Below are 9975 nucleotides of genomic sequence, written 5' to 3'. Positions count from 1 at the left end.
ATCAGAAATTCCTGGAGGACATGAAATGAGTCTGTGAAATTCATCGTGAACCAAATACCTCCCCAGAAGACAGTGAGTGTCCCCAGATTAAAGAGAGACGCCACGGACCAGAATGCATTTCTTTAGTTATCCTCCCTCAGAGGGCCCGGCTTCTTTAAGGAAACTCGCACTGGACACAATTCACTCACAGTTACCTCCAGCTAGGCAAAGAAATAGATGAGGTGTCTGTTTAGAAGCAATCCTCTTTTGCAAAAGCCACAAAACTCACCAATTCCTGAAGAATGGAATCATCCTCTAGAAAAGGGTAACATGATCACAATAATGTTTTACTCAAACTGTCCCCAGGCTTGTAAATTCATTTCCTTTTCTAACATTCCAGTGTCCCACCCATCAGCTAAACGCTATGCTTATCCAGACCTTCCTGACGGTTTCTCAGGAGGAAAATACCGCCTTGTGATAATTTCCATCTTGCATTATATTTTATTGATTTACATGAGCTTGTTTTATTAATGTTATTTCTATTCCTTAGTCATTTTTTTCCATTCTCCCTCACTGAGAAGCTCTGGGAAGCAATGGACTCAGAATCTGCTCTCCTTTTTCTGTTCCGCTGTATGATCCTATAAATAAACAGGGGCTTCAACACATTCCCATTGAGTATTGAAAGTACCACACATTAAAAACATAACTCTTGAGGGGAGGGTATAACTCAAGTGGTAGAGCATATGCTTATCATACACAAGGTCCTAGGCTCAATCCCCAGTACTGCCTCCAAAAGTAATGAAATACATAAACCTAATTACCTCCCTCTCCTCCCAAAAAGCAAAAGCAAAAATAAAAATAGAAACTTCTGTTCTAAGTTATTACTGAAAAGATTCCTTTCAGACACTAAAGCTTGAGAAAAATATGAAAAATGCCCACTTCCAGTCCACACTTATGACCAGGACTTCCTGTCCACTTTACCACAACAGACTAATAAAAGTGAAACTTGGTAAAGTCCTTGTGGTTTAGTTCAACTCTTTCTTTTTAACAGACCTTCTGAGAATGATGATTCTACCCACTGGAGCTCACCTTTTTCATGTCTGTTCTAGAATAAGCCTGGAACCCAGAATTTGTACTGGCACCTGCATTTTATCCTGGTTCACATGCTGCTCTCTGAGAACAAAGGGTCTTGAAAACCCTGTGTTTAAAAATCCCAGTTACTCGCAGCATCCACATTACTTGCCCTCCACCCGAGCATGTTTCCCAGAGCATTCTCATCCAAGCATAACATCCAAATATTTCTTCACTTAGACCATCGTGGGCATTTTTTTCTTTAAAAGGTGGGAAATACATGAAACTAAGGGGATCAGTATATATTGGTATATGCCATCCTCAAATACACCATTTTGGCATAATTATTATTTTGAACAAAAAACAAAATACCTATCAAAAAGCAGGGCATAAATTCCCCTTGTGAGGGGCCCCTGCCTTCTCCCACACCAGGAAGAGGACCGCCTTTATCACTAGAGGTGGAAGCAGCACGCAGATGAGTCTGAGTAAACAAATACCCTTATCCATCACTGGTTTCCCCCATGTGTTTACCTGCCCACAACTTACCATCCCTAGAAAGCCCTAACCCTTTTCCTTCGCTTGGTCACTTCTCCGTAATTTATTGCCCTTTGTTAAAATGGTATATAAGCCCCTTTCCCCAAATATAGCTGCTTTGGGGGGTTTTATTTCCTTTCTCTGGAGTCCCCATACACAATAAATTAAAAATATAATTGTTATGCCTTTTTTCTTGTTGCTCTTTGGTTAGTTTAATTTACAGGCTCCGGGCACAAACCTATGAAGACAGAGGAAAAGTTTTTTCTCTCCTACAGAAATAAGATGAAAGTTTTTGTTTTGCAGGCATGGACTGAATTCAGAACTTTCTATTTGCCGTGCTAACAGAACTATTACAGAAATAAAGGGTGGGGAAAGGGGGGAAAATGGCTTTAGGAGCTGAAAGTTGAAACTGAGAATGACACGTCCAAGCTCTGGCCCCAGGGACTTTTCTGGCCCATGAGGTCACCTTCTGTTGAATAGCCAGGTCATCCCACTAGAAGGCTCCATTTTATAAGGTATGAATTTATTGCTTTAGTTAATTTAGTCTGGAACACTGGAGTCAATGCATTTCTGATTTTAAATTCCCACAAAAATGTTAGTTCATGCTGCCAACTTGACTTTTTTGTTATTAGGTTGATTTATTAATACCTACACTCTCAAATTTTCAAGTACAAAGTGTTTCTTTCTCCTCCAGAACCCAGGCACACACTTTGGAGAGCATTACAGAAATTCTGTGATTCATTCTCGGAGAACTAAGGCAGTGCTGGCCCAACCACTGCCTTTCAGCCACACAATGGAGCCTAGGCCCTTGAAGGGGGGTCAGGGGTGTCACATTTAATGAACTCTCTGAATACAGTACACTTGAACAATGGGCTGGGCCAGGCCACACCTGCCTGAGTGGTCTGAGGGTCCTGGCTCCGTTCCCCACTGCTTGGCCTACAACCCTCTGCCAAGAAACAAGCACCCAGCATTTTGTACCGTCTGAGGGGCCAGGGTGCCTGGCCTCTGTGTTCTTGTTTGTGAGATAAATAAGCCTGCCCAGAAATCACTAAAGACGAACTTAATCATTACAACTTGGTTTCATTCAGCCTCATCACAGATAGTGTGTTCTTTCTCCAGAACACAAGACCGTTCATATAGTCATACTGATACAGGAAAATGAACGTGGGGCGAGAAGATGGCTATGTCCCAGGTCGCGGTTGAGCCCCTGGGACCTGTCCTGCCAAATGTGTGTAATTGGCTTCACACAGGAAAGAACAGAAGAGTGAGCCACAATTGAGTAAAGGTAGATTTATAGAGAGATACATACTCCATAGAGTGCAGGCTGTCTCAGACGGCAAGAGAAAGGCCACGAGGTGCGAGGGTTGGGTGCTGAGTTTAAAGTAAAAGTAGTGACACACTGTCGCTAGAGTGCGGGTTGTCTTACTCAGAAGGGAGAGCAGCCACCAGGTGCGGGGCTGTTGGTTTTCAGGGGCTCAGTAATTTCACATGTTTTGGGAAAGGGACCGGGATTTTCAGGAACTGGGCCACCACCCACTTTCTGATCTTTTATGGCCAGCCTGGGAACTGTCATAGCGCCTGTGGGAGTGCCACTTAGCATGTAAGTATATTACAATGAGCGCATAAGAAAGCTCAAGGTCTCCTGGAAGTCAAATCTCTGGCCATCTTGGGCCTCAAGGCCTGTTGGGAGTTGAATTTTCCGCCACCTTGGTGTTAATTGCTGTGTTATTTCTTGAAAGGCTGTGCCCTGTCTCCTTCCTTCCCGTCTCAATACCGTGATTTTTATTTTTATTAAATTCAGTACAGTAAACTTGTATTCAGTCTCCACTCTGTCAAAAGCACTGATCTAGGATCTGTGGGGAAAAAAGAAATCCTGACATGTACCTAATGTAAAACAAGAGCCCTGCCTTTCAGGAGTTCGCACTCTGTGGAGAATGGAAGGGTGTTGAAACTCATCTTCAGAGCACTGCGTGTGAAGCCTAGAGACGATACTTACATACGTTTCTATATATACATATATATCATAAAAAATAGGAAAGCAGAGCCAGACCACCTTAAGATTCTTCAACGCTTGAAAATGAAATGTTGTTTTCTGGATGGTTGACCTCTAAGGCAATCAAAGTAGGATATACAAAGCTTTTTTTTGTTGTCAAACAAAAGAAATGAGTTAAATAATTTTTCTGAAATGGGCTGGTTAAGACAAAAGGAGGTGTTTCCTGTAATGAAGGAAAGATGAAAAAGTGGGAGAGCGTGTTGAACAGTCCCGAGTCATCACGGTATTTACTGAGGGTCCTGGAGCCATCTGGGTGCTTGTCATAGAAAACAAAGCACAAAAAAACAGTCAAAAGGCAGAAATAGCAACGCTCACCTTATCATGCCAGGGGGTGTCATATTCTTTTTATAAACAATATGGTGCAAAGGTTCACGGAGAGTGAGAAGTCTGGCCTGAGGCAATGTTTTTACTACTCATCATTTTTGACAGTTACAAGAAATCAAGGGAAGGGATTTTCTTGTCTAATTATTTCTAACCTTAAAGTTCAGGGAGTGAGCTTTCTCAAGAATAGGATGCACTGAGTACATCCTGAGGAAAGGGTGCAGTGCATTCTCTGTGACCACTGTCCCGGAGAGGTGAACTCTCTCCCTTTATTTAGGCTGTCAGAGGAAGGGCAGGACTTGGGAGGAGAGTCAGGTCACAGCTTGAGTAAGTCCTTCCTAAGAGCTTCATATCTCTTCCACCAAGAACAGAGCCCTATCCATCCTGGTGATAGAATTCAGTCTGACCGAAGACCACTAACTCAGCTCAAGCCCCAGCCAGTGGCCATGGGAATCCAGGGAGTTATAAATAACCCCTCAGCACTGCCTTCTGGTGATTTATTACTGCTAAGTGGGAGAGTGCATTTCCCTGAAGATACCTGGAGGGAATGCAAAAAAGGACTCGAGAAGCATGTATTTTGCTCAATTTTAAACATCAGAGAAATAGTTCAAAAATCTCTCTGAAGAGAGAGGGGGGAAAAAAGCCAATCTTCAAGTTTTTAACCTATCTTGATGATTCTCACATACTTTGATTTCTCAAGGATGTTGCATGAAAATCAGATTTCTCCTACTTAGAAATGCATGAACTCCTGCTGCTCATTTCCCAGTGGCAGACCTTGTGACCTGCTATGCGGACACCTTGATGAGATGCTGCGCTGAGAGCATTTGATGCCCGCGCAGCAATCCGCTCCCACAGGGCGCAGCCCACACCTGGTGCAGTGGGGCCCGCAGCTGGTGCCATCACATAAATCACACAATATCAGAGAGTGCTCGCCACCCGCACTCCTGCAGGTCAACCACCTGGGACAGGGGCACCACCCATGCTTAGAGTCCTCCAGAAAGGGGTTCCCACCCTTTCCTACCACGCATTATTTCTGAGACTGAAACACTCAAAGTTAGTACTTCTTTTACATAAAAAACTCAAACTGCTGTTAAGAACCCTCCCACCCCCATATCTTATCCTCCATGGAGACAGAGCCCAGCTGCTTACTGTCTGTGGGAGGGAATTCCAAAATACTTAGCAGACTTTGCAATTATTTCCATTGTCCTCAGAATACCTCTACCTCTTTGATACTTGTATATTTCTGTACATCCAGTTCCACTTAGAGGCACTATTTGCTGTCAGATCTTTGACAAGTCAGTTAATCTCTATGCCTCAGTTGTCTGTGTGGGAGTGCAAGGGAGCTACATAGGCTGATCTCAAGATCTCTGGCAACTCCACCTTGTTATGATTCAATGACTCCACCATCCCTTATTATTCCAAGGAGTATTTTTCAATGCTTTGTTGGAAATCGTTGAGTCACACTGGAATGGCAATTATATGAGACTGGAGTATAACGGTATCTCCTGAAATAAGATTGGACTGAGGAATGTGGATGAGGCATGCCATGGGGTGTGGGATGGGAAGGCTTAATCAGAGCATGGAGATGGCATATCCTGGCCGACAGACAAGATTAGACAAATTCCGATGCTTGACAAATGGCCAGCTGCAATCAGAAATATGACTCTTCCCAGAAGAGCTACCCCTCATTTGTTTGGCAGAAGCCTCAGAATAGTGACGCTGATGGTTTGCACAAGCCTGGGATGAGTCAGCACTGACTGGGGCACTGACAAGCGTGGCAACAGAGACTGACAACATGAATGCTTGGGACTGTTAGACAAGAGAACACCAGGACGTATTCCAGAAGGCTTGCTTCTGATACCCATGAGCAAAATGTCTTCCTAAAAGTACACCCTGAAGCCCTCATCTGCTAAGTCTGATGTGAGGGGCTCACTGCTGGGATATCTTAGAGGCAGATCCACCCAACTGGATGGAGGTTGCAGGAAGCTTCAGGCACCCCCCAGAAAAGGACACCAGAAATTTCCAGGAGAAACACAAATCCAAAGCAAAGAAGGACCACAGGCTTTGGAGATTTCTTTTAACTGTGGGGGTTCAAGCTTAGGGAAACATCCAGTGGGGGTGGCCTGAGGCGGGTGAGCTATCCCAGAAGGGCCTGTCACCCTCCCTGTCTGGGCAGGAAGGAAAGAACAAGTGAGGTGGGAGGAGGGTTCTCCAGGGTCAGCCCCTCTAGAGCCTCCTGCTGGGCAGACTGGCAGCGCCCAGGGCACTGGGGGCATCTTCCAAGATTAATTTAGTGACATTTCCAAAATAGTTTGACTTTGGAAGCTGAAAATCAGTGACAGATATTCAGATATTCAAAATATATAAATATTAATTGCAGTATCAAGTAGTATGTAAGGCCCTTAATGATAGAAATGTTACTTTATGTTACCAAAAATAGCCATACAAAAAATGATGGGAAAATGGATTCTTTTTCACTTCCACTCCTTCTAATTTTCCAAGTTGGGTCACATTTCACTTTGCTTCATCTTATCATGATTTCTGAATAGTTTTTTGTTTCCTTTATTCTAATGGATAGAATTGCCACATGTGTATCTTTTACATACCTAAGGTCTTCCATATTATTAAAAATAGGCTTGTTTTTTTAATCAATATTCTTCAATCACTACCTCCTGTCTTCCCTGCTCTAGTTTGGGCCAGTTCCTTTCTAGGCCTGATTAGCAGCTGACAATTTGATTAGATGTTTGTTTTTGTTTTTGTTTGGTTTGGTTTTGATATTAAGATGTCTGAGCTGTTTGTGTATTTTGGAACTTAATCCTTTGTCAGTGGTATCATTTGCAAATATTTTCTCCCATTCCATAGGTTGTCTATTCATTTTGTTGAAGGCTTCCTTTGCTGTGCAGAAGTTTTTAAGTTTAATTAGGTCCCATTTTTTTATTTTTGCTTTTATTTCCATTACTCTAGGAGACGATTCCAAAAAAATATTGCTGCAATTTATGTCAAAGAGTGTTCTGCCTATGTTTTCCTCTAGGAATTTTATAGTATCCAGTCTTACATTTAGGTCTTTAATCCACTTTGAGTTTATTTTTATATGTGGTATTAGAGATTGTTCTAATTTCATCCTTTACATGTAGCTGTCCAGTTTTCCCAGCACCACTTATTGAAGAGACTGTCTTTTCTCCATTGTATATTTTTACCTCCCTTGTGTCATAGATTTATTGACCATAAGTGCACATTTTTATTTCTGGGCTTTCTATCTTGTTCCATTGATCGATGTGTCTGTTTTTGTGTGATACTATTTTGATTACTGTAGCTTTGTACTATAGTCTGAAGTCAAGGCACGTGACTTCCCCAGCTCCGTTCTTCTTTCTCAAGATTGCTTTGGCTATTCTGGGTCCTTTGTGTTTCCACACAAATTTTAAAAAATTTTGTTCCAGTTTGGTGAAAAATGCCATTGGTAATTTGATAGGGATTGCAATGAATCTGTATTGCCTTGGGTAGTATGGTCATTTTAACAAATACTGATTCTTCCAATCCAAGAACACAGTATATCTTTCCATCTATTTGGGACAACTTGAAACTTCTTTTCATTTTATTCCTCAGACAGTTCTTCTGTTCCTTGGATTCAGCTTTCCTTTTCCTGCATTACATCCCCAGTTATTCTAGGAAGAGTAAATAGGAGAAACTCTCTGGGTATCTTATTTTGCCTTAATTCTTGAGTAACAGTTTGCTGGCTTTAAGTTAGGTTCAAAATAATTTTCCCTGAGAACTTTGAATTCTTACTCTACTGTCTTCTAGCATCAAAATTGTTAATGCAAAATGGGATGACAATCTTCTGGGTTTTTTTGTTTCTATGTATGTGTATTTTGGTTCTTTAGTTTTTTGTAAGTATCCTGGTAATTCTCTCTGCAAGCTTTATACCAGGAATTTCAAAATTTCAACAGAACAATTCTTGGCACATGGTGAATATTTTCCATCTGAAAATCTGTTTTTAGTTCAGGGAAATTATCTTTTTTTATTTGGTTGATTATTCATCTTTGTTCTCTGATCTTGGATTAGTTACATATTAACAGCTTTCTAGGTCTATCCTCCATCTCAACTTTTGTATATTTTCCCCTCTGTCATTCTCTACATCCTGAGCTATTTTCTCAACTTTATCTTCCAGATTACTAATTGAGTTTTCAGTCACACCAGTGATTCAATTCTACTGATTTTTAAAATGTATTTGGGGAACCAGTGTTTAATTTTTCATGGCTTCTTTCATGTTCTGTGCTTGCTCTTTTTTCATAGTAGCCTCTACTTGTGTGTGAATCCACTATCCTCTGAAACCTCTCTGAGGATGCTAATTCAGTTTTTGTTGTCTTCTTTCTTTTATGTTTCTCTGGTGGTCAGCTGCTCCGTCACATATCTTGGTATTTCTCTTCTACCAAATATTTGATGATCCTTGGTTGATCAGTAATATTTTAAAATAAAAAGCACATTGGTTGATTATTTTAAGTATTTGGCAAAGTTATTCTTTGCAGTCTGTAAGGCCTCCTGGGGAGGGCCGTCTACTCTCGGTGTTTGAGCACTTCCTTTGTCTCCAGCAGGAGCTGATGCTACCTCCAGCTGCTCCAGAGACCTAGGAAGTGGGGAGGGGGCACCCCAGCCGGCAGTTTCCAAAGTTTCTTCTAAGTCCTTCCACCCTCAAAGTGCAATCAGGTCCTACCCCAGACCTACAGCTTCTGAATCTGCATTTTAACAAGACTCCTCCACAATTCGGAAGCACATCAAAGTCTGAGAAGCGCTGCTCCACAAGGTCCTTGTTCCTGCCTCTCCGTCCCTGACGCTGGAGCCTGGAGCCTGGAGGTTGAAGCTGTGCCACCTCCTGTCAGCGTTCTCCTGCACATGCTCAGGATTGTCCTTCACTATCAGCCACCCTCCCTGTGGTATATAAGTATTCCCTACTTATGAAATTGTACAGGAAACATCCAAGCACCCAACATCCAGCTAAAAAATGAAATGTTACATATAGGATTTAAATCCTTGTGACCATTTCCCCTGATTTTCTTTATTTTAGTTCTGAGCACAACATGGCAGGGCCCCCAACAGTCCTGTAGCCACAAATGCACAGATCTGTGGGACTCAGCCGTGGGGCAGGCACAGACCCAGACAGCGCCCTTAGCTGATGTGAGGCCTGAGTCTGCATGAGATGGCCAGGGAGAAGTAAGGCCTTAGAGCTGAACTCACCCACTTTGGATAGAGCAGATGAGGCAAGGTCTAACTAAGACATTATAGCTGATGTCCCTGAGAAATGGGACAGTGTGGGGTGAAGGAGAACACCATCTGGTCAAATATGCACCAGTGGGACTGACGTGTGAGCAGAAGGGGAGCTTCCAGGGACCCCAAGGGACACAGAAGCAGGGAGATGGCATCCAGAATGTCTGCCAGCAGGCAGCAGGCCCTTCCATAAGGCGGGATCCAGGGCCCAGATGAGAAGTGACCAGAGGAGGGCAGGCTCCAAGTCCCAGAAGGAGCAGTCTCTTATGCAGAAAACCAGTGCGGTGGGAGATGGTATTCAGGCACAGGGAGCTAAGAGGTTCCGTTGCCAGAATTTGGAATCAGGATAGGGCTTAGGTCTTAGAAATAAGGATGAGGTCAGGCCAGACCAATACAAGAGTGAGGATGCAGATTATTAGAGACTGGAGCTACTGAAATTCTTCCTGCGGACACTCAGAACTGCTCCTAGACTTAACTGGTCAAAGTCAAGGGACCTCAGCTAGGGAAGAGGGAGAGCGAGGAAAGGAGAGGGGAGAGGAGGTAGAAGCTAAGAGCCAGGTATGACCTGACACCATCACTTGATCTCAAAGGGAAATATTTTTCAGCATTTGTAAACCAGCCAACATATGTCAAATCCTACACAAAATTATAAAGATTATTCCGCACACCCTGAACCAGCCCCATCTGTACACCATGCAACAAATACCCCGGAGCCCCAGGAGGACTTTGTTCCATCCCAGAACTCATTTTGAGCACCT

The sequence above is a fragment of the Camelus dromedarius genome, chromosome 6, assembly GCF_036321535.1.
Source record: "Camelus dromedarius isolate mCamDro1 chromosome 6, mCamDro1.pat, whole genome shotgun sequence".
In the NCBI taxonomy this organism is placed as follows: domain Eukaryota; kingdom Metazoa; phylum Chordata; class Mammalia; order Artiodactyla; family Camelidae; genus Camelus; species Camelus dromedarius.
This window is presented reverse-complemented; position numbering follows the sequence as displayed.